The sequence below is a fragment of the Lissotriton helveticus genome, chromosome 8 (assembly GCF_964261635.1).
Source record: "Lissotriton helveticus chromosome 8, aLisHel1.1, whole genome shotgun sequence".
NCBI lineage: Eukaryota > Metazoa > Chordata > Amphibia > Caudata > Salamandridae > Lissotriton > Lissotriton helveticus.
In genome coordinates, this window is record NC_136069.1 from 954,932,451 (window position 1) to 954,958,312 (window position 25,862).

General features: G+C 45.0%; 1 pseudogene; it reads left to right on the plus strand.

Annotated features, from left to right (window-relative positions):
* Positions 1–9,961: 9,961 nt before the first annotated feature.
* LOC144774181 (18S ribosomal RNA) lies at positions 9,962–11,679 on the plus strand (annotated as a pseudogene).
* Positions 11,680–25,862: the final 14,183 nt, after the last annotated feature.

Sequence of the window (25,862 nt, forward strand, 5' to 3'; positions counted from 1 at the left end):
CAACGACCATCAATGCCCTATGCTCCATACACCAGATATCTGTGTCAGCCACCTTACTAGTACAAATCCTCTCACCCTCAGATGAGCTGGTTGTGCTGTGTTTCAGGCGGAGTGTTTGCTATGACTACAATTCCATGCAGGCTCTGTCCTACACACACTCTTTCAACACAGCCCAACTAGCCCACTTGAAACTCTGCTTTTCTGACAGTGAGTGGAAATGTGCTAGCAAGACGGCTGACAATGGTGCCTGGTGTTTGATTTGACCACAACTACCATCAAGGCCCTGTGTTCCAAACACTAGCCATCTGTGTCAGCCATCTTGCTTGTATACTTCCTCTAACTGTCAGGTACCCATAGGCCCATATGAGCTGGTTGGACAGTGTTACAAGTGGAGTGTTTGCTACAACTATAATTTCCATCATGTTCTGTCCTGTACACACTCTTCCAAACCCAGTCCACCATTCCTCTCTGAACTATGCTTTCCTGCAAGTGAGTAGATATGTACTAGCAAGATGGCTGACATTAGTGACTGGTGTTTGATTTTAGCACAGCTGCCATCAAGGACTAGTGCTCCAAGCCCCAGCCACCTTTGTCATCCATCTTGGTAGTACACCTCCCCTTACGGTCAGGTACCCATAGGCCAAAATGAGCTTGTTAGACTGAGCTAGTGAAGGAAAGTTATAGCTAGAAAAATGTTCTAAACAATTTCTATCCTAAAGAATACCCTTCTGTGTCTGAGATGTAGACAAGTATAAGACAAGCACTCTACAAAAACATAATGAGCATAAAGCACTTATATTGATTAATTTATTTATTTATTCTTTTTATATAAATTATTTTTTCCTCTGTTTTTGACTTGTGCAAAAATAATATTAAAGTGGATGAAACAATGATTCAATTGTGCATTTGAGAAAGATAATTACATATAAATAAATACATACGTAGTCAACAGTATATACAATTCCATATGATAGACGAAAACGTTGACTCAGGCAGTGCGGCAGATGTCTACAGGCAGTGCGGCAGATGTCTACAACGCGCGTTTCGGCATACATGCCTTCATCAGGTAGCCGTCCACTACTCAAGAGGAAGATGATAAACAGTGATATACTGTGGTTTCAGCTCAGTTGGAATATCATTGTCGACAGAACTCTGTACACATGTAAGAAGATATTATTAGATGAATCGATATCACAGTATCTGTGTAGGAAGGTGGATACCTGACTATGGTTACCCCAGATTTTTTTTGCCTGTGTTTAGCTGGTTTTCGACTTAGTTGGCCTGGTTCCCAGTTAATCAGGGCCCCAGGCTATCTGCTCTTTCTGTAAAATGGTTTCCATGTTCCCTAGGTACATAACTAGATTGGCTTGGGTCACCTTATCAGCCCCTGTACAGAGCACTATAGGTGCCCAGGGCATATGTGCATCCAAGGCCTACCAGGGTCTGCAGCATATCTTTTGCCACCCCTGGATGGCTATCTAAAATTAAACAAAGAGGAAGAGTTCTCCCAATTAATTTTAGGTCCAGAGGGGGGAGATAAAGTTAAACTAAACAGAAAGGGTACCTCTAGAGAGACCTATATTTCTTTTTTCAAGGAATGAATCCTAATAACATTCACAGGAGGAGGATGCTAAAGAAGGAACCAGAACTTTAAAGTATTATCAAAACATATTTTTATTTATTTTTTTATATAAAAATTAATTTGAAAATATTTGTGCATTTATACATTTCATTTTATCATATAAAATACTTAGCAAAAGTTCATCAACATTCATAATACAATTTATATAATGAAAATAAAGTGCGGATTTGAGAAAGTAAGAAGAAAGATACCCCTACCAATTTAGTATGTTCCTACCATACATACAAGCATTCTTACATACCAGTCATACCTTTGCAGTAGTATAATAACATACCTAACAACATAAATACAGGAACTAAACACAATGAGACAAAACCCAAAGGTGTACTTGATGGTTTACAGTTGGGAACTAGATTTAACAGTTCTGCCAATTAATCATTGGTCTGTGTGTCATTGACCAATCTATATCCAGATTGTGGATGTACGGCCGACGTACGTTTCGGTGATGATGTCACCTTCCTCAGGGCCAGGAAAAACATATAATAAACTAACATATATACATAATCTGTACACAAGTTAAAAGGACAGGGGCATTGCAAAGAATCTTTTCTATTTGGGATTCTTTTGAATTCACATAGTATAACTATATGTTAGAGAACCGTCGTTGGATACTGCTACTAACTGCTGACAGCAGTGAGATTTTCTGTGATGCACTTAGTGCATTGCATGACAAGATCCACAGGATGATAGCAGGTAGTTGCTCCCGTATGTGATGAAAAGATAAGGCGCTTATATATGGATGAAGTGTAGCGTATAGTAGATCTGGTTATTTAACTTTATAGTTCCTGGAGTGTTAGATTTCATGTGAGGCAGCTGCTACATCTTCTTGGTAGTGAAATGACGCTGTAGCCTGGGGTTCCTGGGTCTGTCCGAAAGAAAAAATAGGCTATTTTTTCTTTCGGACAGACCCAGGAACCCCAGGCTACAGCGTCATTTCACTACCAAGAAGATGTAGCAGCTGCCTCACATGAAATCTAACACTCCAGGAACTATAAAGTTAAATAACCAGATCTACTATACGCTACACTTCATCCATATATAAGCGCCTTATCTTTTCATCACATACGGGAGCAACTACCTGCTATCATCCTGTGGATCTTGTCATGCAATGCACTAAGTGCATCACAGAAAATCTCACTGCTGTCAGCAGTTAGTAGCAGTATCCAACGACGGTTCTCTAACATATAGTTATACTATGTGAATTCAAAAGAATCCCAAATAGAAAAGATTCTTTGCAATGCCCCTGTCCTTTTAACTTGTGTACAGATTATGTATATATGTTAGTTTATTATATGTTTTTCCTGGCCCTGAGGAAGGAGACATCATCACCGAAACGTACGTCGGCCGTACATCCACAATCTGGATATAGATTGGTCAATGACACACAGACCAATGATTAATTGGCAGAACTGTTAAATCTAGTTCCCAACTGTAAACCATCAAGTACACCTTTGGGTTTTGTCTCATTGTGTTTAGTTCCTGTATTTATGTTGTTAGGTATGTTATTATACTACTGCAAAGGTATGACTGGTATGTAAGAATGCTTGTATGTATGGTAGGAACATACTAAATTGTTTGGGGTATCTTTCTTCTTACTTTCTCAAATCCGCACTTTATTTTCATTATATAAATTGTATTATGAATGTTGATGAACTTTTGCTAAGTATTTTATATGATAAAATGAAATGTATAAATGCACAAATATTTTCAAATTAATTTTTATATAAAAAAATAAATAAAAATATGTTTTGATAATACTTTAAAGTTCTGGTTCCTTCTTTAGCATCCTCCTCCTGTGAATGTTATTAGGATTCATTCCTTGAAAAAAGAAATATAGGTCTCTCTAGAGGTACCCTTTCTGTTTGGCTATCTAAAATTGACACAACTGGCTGATCACTCAGCTGGGGCAAGATGGTGTAATCACCTCTTGCTTAGATATAGTATACCTATATCTAAACCTATATCTGGACACATATAAACCTGTGAGCCACTCCTATGGAAGGCCTTATCAATCCTGGAGGCAGAGTGCGTGGTTTAATGTGAGATGGAGCTCTAGCATGAGCTGAGCCTGTCTGCAGCTGTCGGGAACAACTCCCTAAGCTGTTCCGGGATAATGCCATACCATATACTATTAAGTGCATTATAATCCTCGCGGTTATATGGCAACTTTGGTTTGGCTTTATCAAAACATGTCGTGTAAGGTGTCATACGATTTGGAATACTATCCCCTCGCCAGTCCTGGCAACGGGGATAGCATTCCACCCCTCTAGAGGGAGAAGACATGTTACTTTACTGAAATGCGGTTGATTTTTAAAAGAGCCTCAGATCCACAAAATGGATGCTTCTGCCACAGACACGGGTCTGACCTCCTGCAGCTGACCGAAACTCAGCCAAGGAGGCCTGGACAAAGGATTTCCTGTCGCTGGGAGGTGTCACACCCCCCCAGACAGGAGATAGTGGATTGCAGCAGGGAGGTTTGGAAGAAACCAGACACTGCTTGGGGAGCACAAGGCTGCCCCTTGCATAATCCGGCCAAACCGGTTCTGGGGCCCACCGGCCCCTGTCCCAGCGCGGCCTGGATCAAAGGAAAGGGGTGTATCCACCCCCTTCCTGGGTCCCACCCATAGGAGGGGACCTAGCAGGTAATCCAGCCCCCTAGATTGGTATAAGAATGGGAGCAGTGCCAATGCACTTCAGATTATCCTGATGAAACATAAGAAACGAAACTCTGGACCCTTCGACATCCTACTCGACGTAGAAGACTGAAGAATCTCCCTTGTGGTCAAGGAGTGACCACCCTGTGCAAACAGGCACCATCCAGCACATCGACGTCTGCTTTGTTGCAGTTCCGCCGGAACTCGAGCGACAGAGATCGACGAGATCAAGCGTGCCTGCCTTCTTACAGCCATTTGTGAGACTTTGATTCATAGAATAACATTTTTCCATGGAGTCTGGGGAGAGATATCCTGTCTCATGGCTATTTTTCGAGATGGCTCCTTCATTACTAGTTCCTTTATGAGGCTGCGCTGACACAGCTCCCCCTCCCTCAGGTGTTCTGCATGTTGTAGGGGTGTTCTCCTTTACCCTGATGCCCCCTACGGTATCTACCTCACTTTGGGGGTCTCTATGCAGTTCCTCTGGAGTCCCGAGGACAGTATTCTTGTCGCTTGAGCCCCAGGAGGGCCTCTCTTCCTCCACGTGTTCTGAAGAGATAGCTGGGCGGGCTCTGAGGGTTCTCTGTAGTTATCATTTCCTGGTTAGATCCTATGTTGTCAATTTGTAGTGCCCCAGGTACCCCAGTTCTTTGTTGCCATCGATAGGGGGAAACATGCTGGTGATTGCAATTTGTTTTTTTTCTCTCCCTGCCCCCCCACCAACATACCTTTAAAATCTGGGTTTTCGAAGCTCTTGGGTGCGTCCGTTTTCTCTTTTCCTTTCTCAGATTTGGCCCCTTTGCCAGTGCGGGTGTCTGCTTTCTTGGCTTTGACCTCTGCTTTGGGGTCACTCTCTTTGCGGGTCCCAGAGAGTGTGTTCAGGCGCATCCTGCCACGACCTCCTCGCGCTGCCATGTCCTCCGTATGCTTTTTTCCGTAGCTTCCCTCGATTTCATCATTGCTAGGCAACCGCAGCCTGCAGTCCGAGCAGATCTTTCTCCCAGCGGCTGTTAGCAGAAGTCGAGCGATGGATTCCCAGCGTGTGGGGCGGGCTGTCAAGCATTGACACCGCCAGGCTCCATTCAGTCTGTGAAACCACCAAGCCCAGGAAAGAGTTGCCAGACCACGCATTTCCCTCAACGCTATTTCGATTTCCTCCCGGGTTCATGTTTTTTAAATGGGTCCGTTCACTTTCACTTCATCGTCATGGTGCTGACAATTGGGTTACATCTCATCTGACATCCGCGGTTCATCAGTTATCCCCCTCGGTGGTGGGCACGGTGAGGTGCGGATCACAGAGGAGGTGAGTGCTTGTGACTCTCACTCAGCCGCCATCTTGCCTTGAGGCTTCTGTTGTGATTCAATTACTACTAGTATAAACAAACAAATAAAAGATATAGTGTAGCCATTTGTGAGACTTTGTCAACAAGGGCTATGGTATACTACTGTGTACACACTACACTCTCTGGAAGGATAGGAACGAATAAGAACAACAACCAACATACAAATGTAATGGAAGTGGACCCTGTTTGGCATTAAATTATTTGCTCATCACATCATTCAGGGAGCTGCTGCTGGCAAAGGGGATGGATGGAAGCAGTAAGCCACAAAGGAATACCATGCAGGCCTATATGGCAAAAGCAGCACACTAATAACTTCCACCAGAAATGGTCGCCAGCGACATGGACACTCACAAATCACAAGCAACAAGCAGGAGGCCTGGGAAACAATGTACTGACAAAGGGCCTATAATAGGCAAAGGATGCATGCTAAACCACACTGCATTGCCATTTTAATGCAATAAAATGCAAAAATGAAAATCCACAGGGCAAAAAAGGTCTGCAAGGTACACACCAACACACTACACACACACAACACAGGCATTTCTTTAACACACACCCAAAAACAGAAATACCCCCCTAAAAACACATTTTGCAACTCAACCCAATGCCATCCATGTCCTACATAATGTTTAAAATGCAACAGAACACACAGAAACACTTGTTTAATGCACCCGTGGCTACCTCTGAGCCTACTGGATAAAAGGCCTGTTGGCAGACTAGGCCACACAAGCTTGCAGGCCTATGGCAAAAAGCATACTGCCTGTCTTCAAAATGTCCTCCAGCCTCATGGCCAGGCCCACAAAAAGATGCCTAGGCTACAAAGGAATACCATGCAGGCCTATATGGCAAAAGCAGCACACTAATAACTCCCACCAGAAATGGCCACCAGTCACATGGACACTCACAAATCACACGCAACAAGCAGGAGGCCTGGGAAACAATGTACTGACAAAAGTCCTATAATAGCCAGGCAAAGGATGCATGCTAAATCACACTGCTTTGCCTTTTTAATGCAATAAAATGCAAAAAAGAAAATCCACAGGGCAAAACAAGGTCTGCAATGTACACACCAACACACTACACACAACACAGGCATTTCTTTAACACACACCCAAAAACAGAAATACCCTCCAAAAAACAAATTTTACAACTCAATCCAATGCCATCCATGTCCTAAATGATGTTTAAAATGCAACAGAACACACATAAACACTTGTTTAATGCACCCGTAGCTACCTCGGAGCCTACTGGACTAAAGGCCTGTTGGCAGACTAGGCAACACAGGCTTGCAGGCCTATGGCAAAAGCACACTACTGGGCTTCAAAATGGCCACCAGCCACATGGCCAGGTCCATACACAACTACCAGAAACAGAAGACAGATAATGCAGGCCTATTGCAAAAAGCACACTGCCTGTCTTCAAAATGCCCCCCACCCTCATGGCCAGGCCCACAACAAGAAGCCTAGGCAACAAAGGAATACCATGCAGGCCTAAATGGCAAAAGCAGCACACTAATAACTCCCACCAGAAATGGCCACCAGCCACATGGTCACTCACAAATCACAAACAACAAGCAGGAGGCCTGGGAAACAATGTACTGACAGAAGGCCTATAATAGCAGGGCAAAGGATGCATGCTAAACCACACTGCTTTGCCTTTTTAACTCTTTCCGTGCTCATGACGAGCTCAGCTCGTCATGAGGCACAGTTGCGCTGTGCTCATGACGAGCTGAGCTCGTCATGACCGCCGCAGAACGCCCACACGGGGATAATTCCCCTGCTATGCTGGGCGTTCCATTAAACGGGCGTGGTCATGACTAGCTCAGCTCGTCATGAGCAAAGCGCCACCGTGCAGCATGACAAGCCGAGCTTGTCACAAGCACCAGGGCGCCGCACGCGGCCCCCCGCACTGCAGGGGAATTAGCTCCGCGGCGAAGGGGTTAATGCAATAAAATGCAAAAACAAAAATCCACAGGGCAAAACAAGGTCTGCAAGGTACACACACACCAACACACCACACACACAACAAAGGCATTTCTTCAACACACACCTAAAAACAGAAATACCCTCCAAAAAACACATTTTGCAACTCAATCCAATGCCATCCATTCCCTAAATGATGTTTGAAATACATTCAACACACACCAAAGGAACAGTTGCTTCATCATGCACCCACCCATGACTAGCTCTGGGCGTACTGGCTACTCACAACAATTTAAAAAAAAGAATGTAAGTACCAACATTTTTGTTGCAGCAACTGCAATGCCCCCAATCAAACACACTACACCAACTTATCAAATTCAAAAGTCCTCAAATCCAATGATAATGATGCAGCAGACACAAAGAGTGATCCTTCCAGCTCAAAATCCAATGGCAGAAGGAACAGGAGATGGACAGGAACAGGAAGTTGGAGGAACAGGAAGTTAGAGACTCTGTGGCGTTTCCTCCCTCTCCCCCCAAAAGTTTTTTTTTTTAAAAAAAGGACTCCTTGCACAAAAAAGGACAGCAAAATGTCAATCTGAGGAGTTTTTTCATCCCATTCATCATTTACAGAAGGTGTTATGCTGCTAGAGGTATTATTCTTCTCTAGATTGAACATTTTGCGTGTTCGAGATGCGGGCTTCACCACACTTCCGCCGGATGTCGATGTCCCGCCCAAAATGACCTGTCCCCGATCTCACGCTCTCTCTTGCGGTGGAGAGTGACGTGTTCGCGACCTCACGCTCTCTCTTGCGATGGAGAATGACGTGTTCGCGATATCGGACTCTCACGGTGTCTATTGGCGAGGCCAATGACGTGATCGCGAACTCTTGCGGGATAGCGGGACCGGCTACCAACATCTTGTGGAGCACGCAAATGGATCGGAAAACTCATTGGCAAATGCAGGGATCCGGTGAGACGATCGCGCGCGCAAGAGCGCATTTTCAAAGCGCGAACATGAAAAAAATCTCCGCTACGCTGCGGATCGATGAAATTTCGACATTTCCGCGTTCTCCGCAGGACACGAAAATGTCAAAAAAATATCACAAATTCCGCAAGCAGAAAGGAATTTGACGCCCACCCCAGTTGTGCTGTCTGCCATTCACGCGTCGAAATCACGTCTCTCTTCCAATTGCCTGTAGCGATGGATGCCGCTCATGGCCTCACCTCTGAGCGGTCTGGTTGTTGTTCCGATAATGCACACAGCGGGTGATCCGGCAGTAAGCCCGCGACTCCAACGGAGCTCGGCGGACCTTCTACGTGCGCTCCCCATTCAGTGCACCTCACCACAATTCCACCCGATTCAGGCGCCCAATAGCTACTGCACGCTTGTACTCACGGCTGTAGATCTTATTGCCGTGCTCTTCTCTCCAACCTTAATGCAGTGACTCTCCTTCTTGGAGCTGCTCACTGACTTTGTCATGAGGAAAGTTCGCTAACTCAGTGCAGGTCCCGTAGGTACGGCCGTCAGTTCAAGATACCGGCCCAGTCACCACGTGCGTGCCGCAGCTGTTGCGTAGCACCTCACGCCCACCTCAGGATCCACAGCTCCAGGTCAGTGCTCCAGTCAGAACTCGCCAGGCATGCGCTCACGTCCCTCTTCATGCTAAAACACTGTCATTTTCTCCTCAGAGCAGCATTGATTGGACCTTTCGTCAGATGTCTCACATATATGTTATAAGGTTCCCTGGGCAGGATTATTTACGGATACTGGAGTGCGGGTATCTTGCCTGTGTGCCACCTAGCGCCCCTTCTGGCCCCGAGTCAGAGTTCTGTTGCCCCCCCCCCCCTGCAGCCCTGTGCCCGAGACCCAGCTAAGGGCTCTTATAAGCCCCCGGATGCAGAGCCCCTGAACCCTCCAAAGGGCAGGTGGTAGGCCTCCGGGAAAAGCTTGGGGTGGGCAAATTGGCATCCTTCGGGCCCGGCCATCTCGTCGCGCCTTTCCCCTCGATCATCTGGTCGTACACAATGCTTTACAATGGGGAAGTGCCAATGAGGGCTCGCCTGCCTCCTCGATCCCAGCCAGGGCTCCAGGAGGTCAGGCGCCCCGTGCCCTGGATCCCCTCCATCACTGGGTGCACACGGGTTCCCAGAAATAGGGGTAGCTTTCCTCCGATTACAAGGGACAGGGTGTGCCGGAACCTTTCCTGGGCTGGCGGTTCTCAGCCGGAGACCAGATGGGCTGGGCCCGGGCACCACCCTCCCCCCTCTCCAGGGCTTCGTCCTTAGGCCTGGCGTACCGCAAAGTGCCCGAGACAGGCTTCATTGTTCCTGGGCGGTCCTCCCCTGGGTGCCTGGGCCCAAGAGCTCTGGCTGGCTGCTACTACTGTTGGCTCTGGCCCGTACCTGGGCCTGGGTGGGCACTCCCCAGCTTGGCTGGGTTCAGAAGCATAGGCCAGGGTCCTTGGTGGCCCGACTCAGGCAGGTGGAGGCCTCCCTCACGTGATCTGGCCCGGGACTGCCACGGACCCCGATCCTCACCCCCAGGCCTGAGGCCCAGCTGGGGTCTCAGAGCCCCCAGAGGCCCTATAATTGGAATGAGTACACTTTAAATACTTTAATGAGGTTCCACGTCTGATGCCAGCAGCCGCGGTAATTCCAGCTCCAATAGCATATAAGTTGCTGCAGTTAAAAAGCTCGTAGTTGGATCTTGGGATCGAGCAGGCGGTCCTTCGTGAGGCGTGCTAACGCCTGTCCCAGCCCCTGTCTCTCGCGCCCCTGTACAAAGCAGGCCGGTTGCCTGAATACTTCAGCTAGCAATAATTGAATAGGACTCAGGTTCTATTTTGTTGCTTTTCGGAACTGGGGCCATGATGAACAGGGACGGCCGGGGGCATTCGTATTGTGCCGCTGGAGGTGAAATTCTTGGATCGGTGCAAGACGAACCAAAGCGAAAGCATTTGCCATGAATGTTTTCATTAATCATGAAGAAAAGTCGGTGGTTGGAAGACGATCAGATACCGTCCTAGTTCTGACATTAAACGATGCCGACTATCAATCTGGCGACATTATTCTCATAACCCACCGAGCAGCTTCCAGGAACTTTGGGTTCCGGGGGAGTATGGTTGTCCAGATGAAACTTAAAGGAATTAATGGAAGGGCACCACCAGGAGTGAAGCCTGCAGCTTGATTTGACTCAACACAGGAAACCTCACCCGGCCCGGACACAAAAGCTCTTTCTCCATTCTGTAAGTGGTGGTGCATGGCTGCTCTTAGCTGGTGGAGCGATTTGTCTGGTTAATTCCGATAACGAATGACACTCCTCAATGCTAACTAGTTACGTGACCTCCGGCGGTCGTTGTCCAACTTCTTAGAGAGACAAGTGGTGTTCAGCCACACTAGATCGAGCAATAACAGGTCTGTGATGCCCTTAGATGTCTGGGGCTGACCACGCTGCACTGAACGGATCAACGTCTGGGGAAGTGTGGCTCACTGGTTAGAGGAGGCAGACCTGGAAGCAGAGGTCAGCCCGGGACCAGGGTTCAATTCCCGGCTCTGCGGGGTCTTGAGTCCTAAAATGTCCATGGACTCGACAATTCTCGCTCCGGTGCCTACTCGATTCACGGGTTCACACTCTGCGACTCTGGGCAATAGCTTGCTTAATCTCCACAACGGCCCCTCGCGGCGGGATGCCTGGCTTTCACCTTGCGGATACCCTGCTGGGGTTATCTCACAGGGGAATACCAGGACGGGTTCCCTAAGCAAGCGCTTAGAAACCGCTTGGTGATTTGCGCTATATAAATTCCTGTACATTTACATTTACATTACATGTACATTTACCCTTCGCCGACAGGTGGAGGTAACCTGCTGAACCCCGTTCGTGATAGAGATTGGGGATTGCAGTTATTTCCCATGAACGAGCTATTCCCAGTAAATGTGGGTCATAAGCTTGCATTGATTAAGTCCCTGCCCTTTGTACGCACCAACCGTTGCTACTACCGATTGGATTGTCGTGCAGGCCTCAGCCTGGCCCGCTAGTGCAAGGGGTTCGCCCTTCTGCGCACAAAGTCCTCAGACACAAAGGAAAAAGTTGGCATGGAAACTGGAATTGCAAAACATAGAATTTATTACACTTCATGAAGTGGTGCTAAAGTTCAGACAGTACCCTTTGGCACTATGAGAAGTAGCACAAAGGGCTACTGGACACATGGTTTATTTATACCCAAACAGGGGCTCAAAAGAAGGTGGTACAAAGCACAAGAGCACATTTTATGTCCATACAAGGTAATATCGAGAAGCAAAATCGATTAGTGGGAGGAGTTAACAGCCGTGGGGTCTCGGCTAACACATTCCAATCTAGGGCTAACCATTAGCAGATGTGGACCCTAACGGTCAGCGGCAAAACACAGAGATGCTATTATTAGACTGTTGCCGGGCAGATTCAAAGGCCATGAGCAGAAAGATAGGACAACGCACATGGTCGACATGAGGCAGCATGTAGCAGACAAAATGGCTGCTGTGGATTCAAAATTGATGCCGCTAACACTTCAAGATAATGGCTAAAAATCGTACGTCTTTCGCTAACGCTCAACTCAATCGCCGTTATAATACAACAGACAACCCTTTTAGCGTTAGCTAAAGACATATGCCCTTCTAGGATAATCTGTGCATTCATCTCGTATATCTATGCACATTATATTGGTTACTTCTTTGTCCACTAGCTGTTGCGCTTTAACGGCATTTCGTTTGGACGGTATGCAGGCAGTTATGCGCATGGAACATAACATCGGACCACAGTGTATACATATGCAACAGGTGAAAATCAGTGAAATTGCAACACACAGAATAGTCAATAGTTTCCAACCCCAAGCGGAAATCAGAGCCCAGAACCATCCTGCAAATGTCCAGGTGCCATTTTTCTCATGAATATCAGAGGCTATTTTATGCAGTTTAAGAATTGCTTCATAGACAGAGGGCGAATTGTCAGGTATGTATACACAACAACTACTTCCGATGACTTTACAAGCTCCTCCTCTATCTGCTAACATAACATCCAGAACCATACGGTTCTGAAGTGTTACAATTCTAGCAATTTGTAGTTCCTCAGTAATGTTACCAAGTGCAACAGCAGTTTCATTGGTGACAGCTTCTACTACTCTAGTTAGTTGTCGTATTTTCCTACTGTTTAAGGCAGCACCTACAAACGGGAACAGGCCTAAATTAAAATCAACATATTGCTGCAGACTAGTGTCTGTCTGATCAATGTCATCAATCCGAATCGTTCGTTTATATTGGTTCATGGAAATATTTTTAAACAGTTTAAAATCTCGATGATAAGAAGCAGGTGCAAGAAAAACAGGTGGTAATAGAAAAGATACATAACAAATACCAGACCACCCTACAGGCAATCTATGATACCCATGACTTCCACATACTAGATATGTGTTATGTGAAGCCAAAAATGTACTATTGTTTATTCCATCTATATTTAACACAACAACACATTCACTTGTCCCTACTGGAATTCGTCCAGTACTTTGCACACAGAGGTTTGCCTTAGTTCGTGTTACAGTAATCACAGATTCATTGCTCGTAGTAGAGTCTCTCGTATGGGTGAAAACATAAGGTGTAGAAGCATTGTCCGGTCGATATTCTTCCCACTTCCATATAGTTCCATTCGCTTGAGGATAACCATGTTCATCTTGATAACACTCTTTATTCAAGCGGAAAAGAAGTCCACCTACGGTAGGTTTTCTGTTCGAAAAGAGAAGAGTGTACCAAGCTCGACAAGAACTATTATGCGAAAAAGGAAGTGGAATAAACAGCGTTCCACCTTTTTTCTGATGAGCTGGAAGCATACCACAAATCCAGCAGTTTGTAGTATTTGTGGCATCATGGGTATGGTGCAACATCTGAACAAAAGTGTTATTCAAATAAGATTCTCGATGCTTATGCTCATGATAGGGAAGAGTGAAATGCTGATGCTCTTCCGGAATCGGAGTAGTAGGAACCATAAGGAATTTCCGAGCAGGGCTCGCCATTTCAATTGACCAAGTGATCACTACAATAATCGTTAGAACAACAAAAACACTCAATACTCCCAAAATCTTTCTCTTGGTAGTATTCATAGTCTCAAAAGTCTTCTTCAAACTAAAAAACTGAAAAAATGAAAATAGTCAATGAGCTCTTTACTCTGGGAAGACGTTGGTTTCTTCACCACAGACCAAGACAGGTGTCACTACACTACGCAGGGCTGAATCCCCTCCCTTGTCATATAGGCTCTCTGTTTCCACTACCCAGAGCGGTTGCTCAACCAGTCTCGCAACAAAAACCTCAAATCTTTCTCTTCGATCTCAAATCATAGCATGCTGCTCCAGAAGTCATCTGGTCCGGGAAGAACTCCGCAGATCCATCAGGTAATACAGTAGGGCCTTTCTCCGCAGCTAGGATATCTCGATGATCAGTCAAAACAGCAGGTTCCACCAAGGTCGGCAATACCTTGCGGCAGTGGACACTATGAACCCAGTTTCTTTTGTTGGTAACCCGGATCGCCGTTCTCGTAGCAAGGAGAACTTGCTTTGGTTCACGCCACCTTGGCTCCAAGCTGTTCGACCTCTCGAATATTTTCAACATCATGAAATCGCCGGGACGGACTCCATGGCCCTCACCTTGGGATTTATCCGGGAGCGCTTTTCGAACCTGTTGATGAATAGAAACCAAGCTGTCAGTTAATTGTGCCAAATAGTCATTCATTAAAACACAAGGTACATCATATACAGAACTTGGCTTCGGAACTCCCCAGATGTTCATCGGCCGTCCAAACACCACCTCGTACGGGATAAGACCCGTGCGAGAATGCGGCACTGATCTAATAGACAACAGTGCCAACGGCAACGCATCTGGCCATGTCAACTTCGTGGAGGCTTGAATTTTCGCAATTTTTAGCTTGAGAGTGCCATTATACCTTTCCACCAATCCTGCAGATTGTGGATGGAACACAGCATGGAACTTTTGCTTGATGCCTAATCCCTTTTAGACATACTTAATAACTTCACCAACAAAATGAGGTCCGTTATCATTCCATAAAAGTCTGCAAACACCAAACCTCAGGAAGAACTCCTTCAGTAGCACCTTAGCAGTAGTAATAGCCGTATTATCTTTCGTGGGGTATGCCTCAATCCATTTACTGAAGGCACAAACCACCACTAGGATATACTTCAAATTATTACACCGCTCAAGTTGAATGTAGTCCATTTGCAAGACTTCAAAAGGTGCAGTTGGTGTAACAAACCCTCCAGATGGAACTCGTGTCCCCTTTCCAGGATTATATTGTAAGCAAATCAAACAATACTGTACTACTCTCTTAGCTGTGTTGGCAATCTCAGGATGCTCCCAAACTTGCGTAAGCATTTTCGTCATTGCAAGATCTCCAACATGTGCCACGCCATGCGCCATCTGTACCATAGGTTGCACAAAAGCTATGGGCAGCTTCCATCGATCCATTTGCTTGTTTCTCCAGCAACCTTCATCATCTAATTTCCTTCTTTAGACCATTGTTCACGCTCTTTTTCAGAAGCTGTCTTCTGTATCTCTCGCACTTCCTGCCTAGCATCGTGCCATCTTTCAGCTTGCGACTTCACTACATACATAGAAGTAGTATTTCTCTGGATGGCAGTCTCACGTGCTATTCGATCAATAAAAGCATTTCCTTGACCAATCTTGTCTGTGACTTTCTTATGTGCACTGCACTTCAATATAGCAATTTTATTTGGCAATGTGAATGCAGTCAGGAGATTGTGCACTAAATCTCCATGCATTATATGCATTCCATGGGATGTAAGAAAACCTCTCTCCTTCCAGAGCAGGCCGAAATCATGCGCTACTCCAAAAGCATAGCGGCTATCTGTGTAAATGTTCACACACAAACCAGCACTGAGCTCACACGCTCGCGTCAGTGCTATCAACTCAGCTTCTTGATCCGATTTCTGTGGTATGCGAGCTGTCTCCACTATTGTCTCAAGCGTGGTGATTGCAAACAAGACCCATCAACCCACAATTCACCATCTAAATCTGGATTGGGCGTATCCTGCAAATCAATACGACCCTTTGTCTGTTCTTCAGTCAGAAAAATACAATCATGCGTTTCTTGTGATTGAGGCTGAGTCACCGGATATGGCAACAAAGTGGCTGGGTTCAGAGTTGCACATCTCTTCAATGTAATGTGGGGGGGCTAACAGTGTCATTTCATATCCTGTAAGACGAGCGCTAGTCAAGTGCTGCGTCTTTGTCTGATTCAAAAGGGCATCAACAGCATGTGGTACTAACACTAACAATTTATGTGACAAAACTATTCCCTCGCTTTGTCGAATTGACACCGCTGTTGCTGCAACTGAACGAAAGCATCCAGGCAATGCTCTAGCAACAGGGTCAAGAACTGCAGAGAAATATGCACACGGACGTTGTTTATCGCCGTGTAACTGAACCAACACTGACAATGCACATCCATCTTTCTCGTGCACATAAAGTGTAAAAATCTTTGTATAATCTGGTGTGCCTAACACTGGTGCTGAACAAAGGGCTTGTCGTAACTGTCGAAAAGCACTTTCACATTCTTCTGTCCATGGAAGAGGTACTGGGGTATCTTTCGTCAAAAGTGCTAACAAGGGCTTAACAATGTGTGAAAATCCCAAAATCCACTGTCTGCAAAATGAGGTGAGACCCAAAAATGCACGTACTCCTTTCTGTGTGGTAGGAACTGGCGTGTCTAAAATTGCTTGTATACGATCTGATGTCAATGCACGTCCCTCCTTAGACAAAAGGTGACCTAAGTAGGTTACCTTTGGTCTACAGTATTGCAGCTTCTTTCGAGAGACTTTGTGATGATGTGAAGCAAGAAAAGAAAGCAGAGATAAGGTACATTTTTCACACTGTTCTGGAGTGTCGGCTGCCAACAAGATGTCGTCGACATATTGTATGAGAGCCACACCTTCGATCAATACAAAATAATCGAGTTCCCTTTTCAATGCTTGGCTGTAAATACTCGGACTTTCAGTGTAACCTTGAGGAACTCTACAGAATCGATATGATCGATTATTCAAAGTGAAGCCGAACAAATATCGGCTATCAGGATGAATAGGGATCGAGAAGAAAGCATTCTTCAAATCGATTACAGTAAATGTGGTGGCAGTCGGAGGGACTAAAGTAAGGAGTGTTGTAATGTCAAAAACCACTGGATATTGTGGTATCACTATCTTATTCACCTCCCTCAAATCAATAATGAACCTGTAAATTTGTGTATCTGAGTCTCTCTTCAAAATTGGAAGAATCGGGCTGTTGCAAACATTGTATGGGACTTCCTCAACAACCCCAACTTGTATCAAATCATGTACAATTCGTATAAGTGCTTCTTCTCCCTCCTGTGAAATGCGATATTGTGGCAAACGAGGTAACACAGCTCCCTCCTTCACACTAATCTGGATTGGAGGAATGACCATCTGGCCCACATCAGTGTCTGAGGTAGCCCATAAGGATGCAGGAAGTGAAACTAATGCAGCATCTTCTTTAATCAAACAGATTCTATCAGATTCAATGTAATTATCATTCAGAATGACACGCACCCCTTCAGGAAAACATCGTATCGTAGCTCTAAAGTGTTTTAACATATCAAGGCCAAAAATATTATCTGGAGTTTTCGGGGAAAGCAAAAACGGACATGGAGCATCAAATTTATCAACAGAAAATAAGAGTGGCTGGGACAATGGGCTACGGGAAGGTGTTCCATCGAACCCTATCGAAGTAATAGTTGTGCCAGACAGGGGAGCCCTCGGAACCAATTTTTAGACAAAGCGCTACGTGTAGCTCCTGTATCAACCAGAAACCGATCAGTAGAACCCAAAACATGTGCTGTAACATAGGGACCCGTCTGATCTACTGGAACTTCAACTGATTCCTTACCCCATCCTAGGCAATCCGATGCATGAGCAGAATCGTACAAGTCAGACTGAACAAAGTCAGACACTTGACATTGGTTTCGCCTATCAAATGTGTTCTGTCTTTGTTGTGGACGTGTATTCACATCAGATCGGGCCCGATCATTCATATTACCACGAGGCGCCGAGGGACCTGAACCAGGCCTCCCTTGGCCCCGCCCCCTTGCATCCTGTTGAGGATAAAGCAATGGGCAGTTTCGCGCCCAATGGCCGTACTGCTTGCAATACGCACATTGATTTGAAGCTATGTCCGGACGACCAAAAGAAGCATTGGAAGACGTTTGTCCACCTCTATCAAAATTTCTGTCAGGGCCCCTATCATAGCCTCTAAAAGGCGGACCATACACCTGGGCCAACATAACTTTTGTTTTCAACTCTTTCAACTTCTTGTCCTCAGTCCCCTTCGTCTCTGCCTCCTGACGCTCATAATACTGAGCCATCGTCAACACAGAGGCCGGAGAGGACGTAGTCCAAGAACTTTCACTAGCTTTTAAACGACTCGTTATACTAGGTAATACATTTGAAACATATTTATCGACAAACAGATGTCTGCCGGTATCGTCAGTAAGAGACTGACCGCTAAAATCATGAAAGGCTTCCTCAAAACGAGTAAAGAAATCAGAAACCGATTCATCTGTTTTTTGTTTACAGGACGCTAAAATAGTCCAATCAATCTTTTTAGGGGGGATAACCGCTTTAAGTTTAGCTAAAATAGCTGCAGGAAGGTCTAATATTAGCTTATGCGGTTTTTGGGCGGGCTCTCTATCCGCATCTACGCGCTCTATCTCTTTCCATTCGGCGCCAAGAACAGCACGATCATCAATTTTACGAACGGTCCTCCACATATCTGGGGGCAAAATAAGATCGAAAAACAAATCTATATCACATAAAGTCATGACACAAGAATTTAAAGCACCCTCAACTTCTTCGTAAAAGGCGGCTGGATTTTTACGCGGGTCAGGTAACGCATTTTTAAGTGCCATTACATCTGCTCTATTCCAGGGAGTGTAAACCCAATTATAAATAAAATAGCCCTTGTAGGAGAGTAGGGTCAGCTATCCTATGGTTACCCCACATTTTTGCTTTTTGCTTCACTGGTTTTAGACAACTGAGGCTGTGGGCCTGCTAATCAGACCCCCAGCCTGCTGTTCTCTCTCTAAATTAGTAATACATGTGCTATAGGTACATACCACAATTGGAAAGGGACTCCTTGTTAGCCCCTGTCCCATGCACTATAGGTGCCCAGGGCATAGGAGCCACCAAGGCCTACCAGGGGCTGCAGCATATCTTTTGCTACCCCTGGCTGGTTCTTAAATTGACACAACTGGCTGATCACTCAGCTGGGGTAAGGTGGTGTAATCACCCCTTACTTAGATATAGTATACCTATATCTAAACCTATATCTGGACACATATAAACCTGTGAGCCACTCCTATGGAAGGCCTCATCAATCCTGGAGGCAGAGTGCGTGGTTTAATGTGAGATGGAGCTCTAGCATGAGCTGAGCCTGTCTGCAGCCGTTGGGAACAACTCCCTAAGCTGTTTCAGGATAATGCCATACCATATACTCTTAAGTGCATTATAATCCTCGCGGTTATATAGCAACTCTGGTTTGGCTTTATCAAAACATGTCGTGTAAGGTGTCATACGATTTGGAATACTATCCCCTCGCCAATTCTGGCGACGGGGATAGCATTCCACCCCTCTAGAGGGGCAAGACATGTTACTTTACTTAAATGCGGTTAATTTCTAAAAGGACCTCAGATCCACAAAATGGATGCTTCTGCCACAGACATAAGTCTGACCCCCTGAAGCTGACCAAAACTCAGCCAAATGGGGCCTGGACAAAGGGTTTCCTGTCGCAGGGCGGTGTTACAACCACCCAGACAGGAGATAGTGGATTGTAGCAGGGAGGTTTGAAAGAAACCAGACACTGCCTGGGGAGCACAAGGCTGCCCCTTGCATAATCCGGCCAAACCGGTTCTGGGGCACTCCAGCCCCCGTCCCAGCGCGGCCAGGATCAAAGGAAGGGGGTGTATCCACCCACTTCCTGGGTCCCACCCATAGGAGGGGACCTAGCAGGTAATCCAGCCCCCAAGATTGGTATAAGAATGGGAGCAGTGCCAATGCACTTCAGATTATCCTGATGAAACATAAGAAACGAAACTCTGGACCCTTCGACATCCTACTCGACGTAGAAGACTGAAGAATCTCCCTTGTGGTCAAGGAGTGACCACCCTGTGCAAACAGGCACCATCCAGCCATCGACGTCTGCTTTGTTGCAGTTCCCGCTGGAACTCGAGCGACAGAGATCAACAAGATTAAGCTTGCCTGCCTTCCAACAGCCTGATCCACAGTCCCTGCAGAGCTGAGACCCGTGGAGGTGACCGGAAGCGTGGGGCACGCTATCTTGAATTGACCACGAGACGCTGACCGTGCAGCCCACAAGTGACCCTCGAAGCTGTGCACCAGGGTTTGAGAAGCCCCAACCCTGAGCCACTCTTGCACTGAAGTTCAGCCCTCCACACTCGACGAGTGCTGCGTGGGGCCCTTCTGCTCCATTTGGCTCAATGCGTTGGTCCGGTAACTTGCCAGCCGGCTTGTGGCCCCTGTACCGACGAAACTTGAAATACGACTTGCGATTCTGGTTGCTCCAGATTTGCACCAGCTCCCCTGAAAAGGAGCCCTCACTCTGACCCTCCTGGTTCGAGTGAGAAGCAATCTCCCGGTTTCGCGTGGATTGCTTTTGCCAAGTGTTGTTTGCTCCAATCTTGAAGCCGACAGCGCAGACGGCGAGAGCCTGCATGGGACAGATCGTGACCTGCTCCTGGACGTCGTAGATGCCCCAGAGCCCACGTGCCAGCGGAGAGAAGCTCCTCAACAACCACCTGATTGCGCCCAACATTGCCTGGTTCCGTCCTGATTCCACCCTGGTCACTGCTGAGTGACCCAGACTCTGTCCCCACTGCTTTCAGGTACTTTTTGACTTGAGTCCACCCTTGGACTCCACCGGACACTTCTCCTTCACCTCGCCTGCAGCCCTTTAAGCTCCAAGCACCAAGAATCTGCATGACGAAACCCGACTCAACTTCGACCCTGTGCACCCACTTCCTGTGGGTGAGGTAACATTGCAACGCCGGTGTTCCCACACTGGTACACACCTCTAGGGTCTGTGTCTTAAGTTTTGTTCCTCTAGGTTCAGCGGAAGTGTCCTTTAACTCTAACTTTGTAACTTTTACGCACCATTGGTTAACATTGATGCATGCGTGCACTTTCTGCACTGCACCCGAATCCCGCGGGCTTTTCCCGACTTCAGCATTGCTTGTCCCGACTGCTCCCTGCGATTCCCTAGGCCTTAGGCCTAACCACTGATCGAATGGTCCCTCTTATACCATTTTTTTAGTATATGGTTTGAGTGGCCCCTTGTCATGAAAGGGGTGGTATGCACACCATATAGTCTTAAGGTTAATTTTTATAGTCAACATTAATATTTGGCTTATCGCGTGCGTCCCAGGGATATGCAAGCCCATGCAATGTAATAAATACAAATGTGGGGAGCGCAGATTCTACGCTCCACTCCCTGGTGCACTGCAAGAACTGGATAAACTATCCAACACATTTTATAACGTTCCACTTTTCTCCAGGTTAATCCAATGGTAAACAGTCTTTTCAAAATTTTCATTTTCGCCACATCCATAGCATAATGTATTTTGGAAGCTTTTCATATTTGCGTGTGCCCATCCGGACTTCTTCATAAATATGATCCAAAACGACAACAGGTAGTTCTGAGCAGCATCTTTTTATTTCAAACCCAATGCATTTCGGGCTGTAGCGTCAGCCCTTCATCAGGGGTCACTATAAAATCAATTACAGAAACATTCGTCATTGCCAAAATAGCGTTTTACACAGCATACGCAAAATTCTATATTTTTACTTAAAAGAATCCGATATACCAAAATAATGACTCATCATCATGAATCCACCAAGCAGGTTCCACATCGTCACATTGTCCAATAAACACAGATATTACTCCTTGTTCCCAGTAGTTTTGTGCTCAAACCCTCTATTTAAGTGAAGCATACTTTACATTCATTTTTTCATTTTTTGATGAACTCCGTTTTTTTTCATATTCTAGCAATTAGTTGGTGTTAATCTACAAATCCAGAGCAGTTCAAATCCTTTCTATACTTTCCTATTTCCCAAACGGCCCCTTCCCTTTCAGTACATGCAAATGCTGCACGTTTAAATGTCATTAACCTGAGCCATATTTTCATTGCGCTCGCACAACTGCATTCAAACTGATTAAACTTGCCGCTTTACCTGCTAGCTCGTTTTCATATGGTCGCTCAGCAAGTGCTTCCTGCAACCAGAAGATTCTTATGTGTTTGGCCACGTTTCGAAACTCCATTATAAATCTACATGCTCCACCCCTTGTTGACAACCCACCTGATCAACTAAAACTACTAATGCTTGCTTATGGACTACGTAACCCAGCCTGCATTTGCTTGTAACAGGAAACAACCGTCATCGATATAAAAACATCATTAGTGTGAAACACATCATTAATATAAAAAACATCTTTGTAATTGCTGCTTGTTTTTGCTTTTAGAGACGTAAATTTAACGTGATTGCTGCCCTGAACTTTGCGTGTTCCCAGATGTGGAATATTCCGTTTTTTTCACTCTTTATTCAGTAGTATCACGGGTGCAGAACCAACAGGTTGGGCTATTATAATTAAATCATGAAAGGGGTGGTATGCACACCATATAGTCTTAAGGTTAATTTTTATAGTCAACATTAATATTTGGCTTATCGCGTGCGTCCCAGGGATATGCAAGCCCATGCAATGTAATAAATACAAATGTGGGGAGCGCAGATTCTACGCTCCACTCCCTGGTGCACTGCAAGAACTGGATAAACTATCCAACACATTTTATAACGTTCCACTTTTCTCCAGGTTAATCCAATGGTAAACAGTCTTTTTACCTCATCCAAAATTGTGCAACTTTGTATGTTATACTGTGCTTTTGATTTAAAGCTTGTGCCCCTTTATTCATAAAGAATACTGGGGATTGTTTTTAGTAATAAATACATATATTTTTATAATATATACTTGTGTGGTATCCTTTCATTTGATAACTGGAGTAAACTACAAGTTTACCACACCCTATCACCCACAGTGCAATGGGCTTGTGGAGAGATTCAACAAGACCCTCAAGGGAATGATAAAAGGATTACCAGAGAAGCTTAGGCGGAAATGGGACATTCTTTTACCCTGCTTGCTCTTTGCTTACAGAGAGGTCCCACAGAAGGGGGTTGGCTACAGCCCTTTTGAACTTTTGATTGGCCACCCTGTGAGGGGTCCTCTATGTTTGGTGAAGGAAGGATGAATGAATGAATGAATGAATGAAAATATACTTGGTATAGCGCATGGCTACCCTAGGGCATCCCAGCGCTTTGACCCAGGCAACATCATCAGCACTCATCGGAAAAGAAAAGTTTTTAATTGTTTCCGGAACATGAGATGGTTCGGTAGGAGTCGGATGCGTGCGTGCACTTTCTGCACTGCACCCGAATCCCGCGGGCTTTTCCCGACTTCAGCATTGCTTATCCCAACTGCTCCCAGCGATTCCCTAGGCCCTAGGCCTAACCACTGATCGAATGGTCCCTCTTATACAATTTTTTTAGTATATGGTTTGAGTGGCCCCTTGGCCTCATCCAAAATTGTGCAACTTTGTATGTTATACTGTGCTTTTGATTTAACGCTTGTGCCCCTTTATTCATAAAGAATACTGGGGATTGTTTTTAGTAATAAATACATATATTTTTTATAATATATACTTGTGTGGTGTCCTTTCATTTGATATTACAGGATTGTATGTGGTAAAACAGCTCGCTTAACACGACCTCTTAAGTTAAGCCTTTAGGCTGCTTAGTCCATGCTACCCCTAGGATAGCTTGTCTAATAAGGTTGACTTACAACCAGACACCATAAGGGATTGTTTGGACTGATATAGGGTGGTTCCAGAATTGGAAACATCATCTATCAGGCCAACTTCTCACAGCCCTTCTGTGGTATCCTTCACTGTGTTATGTATGTGATACTTGCTGATTGTAGAATGTTATTCTTAGAATGTCATGATGTAGTTATGTTATGATTCCATTTGAGGCCAGGACTGTGTCAGTTGCTGCCTGCTTGTGTCTTCTGTGGATGAGATCCTTTCTCCTTGATATATGAATAAAGAAACCTTTTATTCATTCTACATTTGAGTTGTACTTCTTCACATTGGCGACGAGGACGGGATGAAGACTTCCCTTACAACTTTCAGTATTCATTTTGAAGAGGAAGAAAACATTTTCTTTTAAAAAGAAAATTCTCAAAAAGGATCTCAACACCAAGCCTCAACTTAAGGTACTTTACACAACTTGTACGTTCTTATTAGGCTTTGAAAATCAAGGAAAGGAAGATTCTACGCTATTTTGATGTTATCTTGTATCCTCTTTGAGGCTTGAAGGTGTCTGCCTGCTCATCACAAGTTTAAAAGCGGCAGACTTCTTTGACTTTTAAGCTATAAACTACCTTTGACTTTTAAGCTATAAACTACCTTTCATCGGTTGGCTTTTAACTGTCATCGGTTGGCTTTTAAAGTATTTTACTTTTCCTTTCATGCCTCTTCAATTCCTGAAGTCTTAAACATTAATGAGGCGACTCACGGAGGATTTCGATTGATTTGTTTACACGGAGCAATTTTATTTGTTTGGTTGCGTGGCTGCCTGCCGAGCTTCTATCTCATTTCTGAAGGACTGAGCAGCTGAAGTGTTTGCTTAAATAACTTTAATGTTTCCATTTCGTGACTGCGAGTTTACAGTTTGGGCAATTCGAAAGTAAACAATTACCTTCATCTGCACGTTCCTCGGTCTTCACTTCAGTCACGCTCCAGGCTCTACTTCTACACAATGCACGCATGCTCCTAAGTTCTCTACGCTGCGCTCCACTTACATCTTCTCTACGCTGCGCTCCACTGACGTCACAAAGAGCTCCTTCCTCGGCAACGTTCACTTTCCATGACAACGCCACACCAGAGCTCCAGTTTGCAGCGGCGCTTCCTCCTCACTAATCCTTTTTCTTCATGTACTTGCAAATAAGGAATGAGAGAAGGTAACAGCATTTTATTTTGTCAAGATAAAATCATCAGTTTACTGTCTTACTATACTTCGTGGGATTTAAAGACTAACAGCCTGATTCATGTACATGCCGTTTTGCGTGTCCCTAATAGCGAATCATAGCGATTCGCTATTGAGGACACGCAAAACGGCATTCATGTAGGAATTGCTACTTAAATAGCGATTCCTACATGTTCTTTATTTGCGAGTAGCAATTTGCTACTCGCAAATACTCCCCATTCATTCCTATGGGCCAAGAGGCCCATAGGAATGAATGGGGGTTTGCGAGTAGCAAATTGCTACTCGCAACTAAGATAGCGATTTTAAGGGTGCCAGGGGTGTCCAATGGACGCCCTGTAGCACCCCTAAAATGCACTTTTGGACAGGTGTTGCGCACACACATGTCCAAAGGACATGTGTGTGTGCTACATGCAACTTTGAAAAATGCTTTTAAAAGCATTTTTCTGAGTTTTTGCTATTTACCGACAGGTCTGACCTGTCGGTAAATAGCGGCCCCAAAAGTCCAAAATCGCTATTTTGTTTCGTGTCATGAATAGCATTTGAGGAATCTCTATTAGAGATTCCTTAAATGCCATTCCACGCAAATATGCGAATTCTTACATTGCGATTTTTGCATTTGGTATCATGAATACCAAATGCAAAAATCGCACTCGCAAAGGGCCAGATTCTCAGAATCTGGCCCTTTGCGAGTGCAATTTACCTACATGAATCAGGCTGTATATCATCAGTTTACTGTCTTACTGTACTTCGTGGGATTTAGGACTGTCTGACTGTACTTCGTGGGATTTAAAGACTTTGAGATTTTTTTTTCTACGCTGACACACTCAGCTTCATTAATGTGTGCAGTCAAACACTATTTTTAAGTTATATTTTGCTTCGTGGGATTTAAAGGCTTTGTCTACGCTGACACACTCAGCTTTAATAGTGTGTGTTCATAAGCTATACTTATACTGCATATACCCTTTAAACGTTTTAACTATTATTTATTTACAGGTTGTACTAATAACCTTATTTCTTTTGATAATTAATTTATTGATATATTGATATTGGATGTCATTTTATTCCTCTTTGACATACTTTACTGTTATTGCTGGTTTTGATGTATTGATTTATTTCTGTTTTCACCTTTT